Source organism: Austrofundulus limnaeus, unplaced genomic scaffold (assembly GCF_001266775.1).
Source record: "Austrofundulus limnaeus strain Quisiro unplaced genomic scaffold, Austrofundulus_limnaeus-1.0 Scaffold136, whole genome shotgun sequence".
NCBI lineage: Eukaryota > Metazoa > Chordata > Actinopteri > Cyprinodontiformes > Rivulidae > Austrofundulus > Austrofundulus limnaeus.
Genome location: NW_013952538.1, coordinates 785374 through 787249, shown reverse-complemented (window position 1 = coordinate 787249; position 1876 = coordinate 785374). Strand labels below are relative to the sequence as shown.

Here is a 1876-nt window from a genome sequence, read left to right as displayed (position 1 = left end):
AACAGGACAGCTGTGTGTGTGTGTGTGTGTGTGTGTGTGTGTGTGTGTGTGAGCGCGTGCGTGTGTGCGTGTGTGTGTGTGTGTGTGTGTGTGTGTGTGTGTGTGTGTGTGTGTGTGTGTGTGTGTGTGTGTGTGTGTGTGTGTGTGTGTGTGTACGTTAGCAGGACCAGTACTCCTGTTAGGGGACCAGAGACTGGTGGAACACCATAATGGGTCAGAGGTTAGTTAGGTGCAGGGTAAGGGTCAGGGCGAGACTACAGGAATGAATGGAAGTGAATACACGGTCCTAACAAGGATAGAGATACAAAGTGTGTGTAGTTGTGGTGTTTCATGTCAACAGAGATGCCAGTCATCCTGAGAGCAGCAGGGGAGGGCCTGCTCACGCTCTCACACACACACACGGTCCGACTTCAGGGAGCAGAACCTGCGTGGGAGCTCTGCTTCTGAGTCATGGTGGTTCTGTGTGAAATTAGAACTTCTGCTCAAACGAGCTGCAGAACCACACCGACGGCTGAAAATATTTAAAATATGTCCAATTTTCAGCTCGTCTCGGCTGCTTTAAAAGGAGAAAAGAGCATCTATCATATAACTGTTTGTTAGCAAAATATCTCATTAAAGACTGGACAGGTTTCTGTCAAATTCTCAGAAAACTGATGAAATCCTGTAAAAAGTCAGATTTCTTGCTGAATTCAGCTCTTTGTTCCTCTGAGGCTGCAGCTGATTTTACACCTTCAATTTTATGTTTCTTGAAAAACTGCACGTCGCCCGCCGCCTTTCATGTCAGAGTTTGAATCTGAGATTGTTTTATGTTTAGAAAAGAGTCGTCACACACACTCATTTTACAAAGTCAGCTCAGTATCTGTCAAATTTACTGAGTTTTAAAGATTTCAGTGTTTCCAAACAAAAGTCAGCTGTAGATCCTGAAGGTTTTATTCTGATCCATTCAGGGACTCATAAGATATTTTGCTAACAGGCAAATGATAGAACGTCTACCTGCAGCCAGATCATGTTGGACGAGCGACACTGTTAATTCTGGGAAAATAAACCTCCCTGCAAACAGGAAGTGAAGCTTTTTTTTTCATGTTTCCAGCCACAACAGCAAGTGGTTTGGCCCAAACACAGGAACAGGAAGTGCCAGGAGGGGGAACCGCAGCAGGGGGTGGGTCTGGAGCTGGGGGGGTCCAGTTCTCCCCTGATTTATTGATTGATAAGGTTCATATTAAACTTTTATTTTAAAAATAGAACAATCATTTAGAAACCGTTCACTTCCTGTTTTACCTCCTAATAAAGACCACGTTTGGATCAGGACTCCCAGGTTCGGTTCTTTCAGTTCTGCTGGGAAACGAGAACTAATCAGCGAACGTCAGATTGAATCAACCTGTTCTCTGACTTCTCTAAATTTGTGATTCATGTGCAGAACGTGATGCAGGGTCAGGAGGTCGGGACCAACAGAGACCTTGAAGGATTTCTTCATTTTTTGATGCAAACTGTCAAAACAATGACAGTTTGATGAGGTTAAAAACTGAAGGGTTATTTCCAGCTGTGACAACGTGATTGTAGATTTCCTGCAGATTCTGTCGATTGTTATTTCTGCCTCCGTTACAGAAATGTTTCATGTGAAACGAAGTGTGGCTGCAGGCCGTCACTGACCGGCAGCTGAGGTTTCTTTCATGTGTGCAGCAGTAAAAATAAACAAAAAAACCCCAAACATCTCTGAGATAAAACAACCTGTCTTCACACCTGTGAAATCATCAGTAATATTAGCTGCAGATAAAACTGAACACTGACGACGTCCTGTTTAAACATCTTTTGACGGTGTGTGTGTGTGTGTTTGTGTGTCTGTGTGTGTGTGTGTGTGTGTGTGTGTGTGTGTGTG

The 1876-nt window shown here is 44.0% G+C and overlaps 1 protein-coding gene across 1 annotated transcript in view; it reads left to right on the top strand.

Annotated features, from left to right (window-relative positions):
• Positions 1 to 1876, top strand: part of zgc:152863 (sushi domain-containing protein 6) — a gene marked incomplete in the record, with an annotated part of 9073 nt that overhangs the window by 2603 nt on the left and 4594 nt on the right.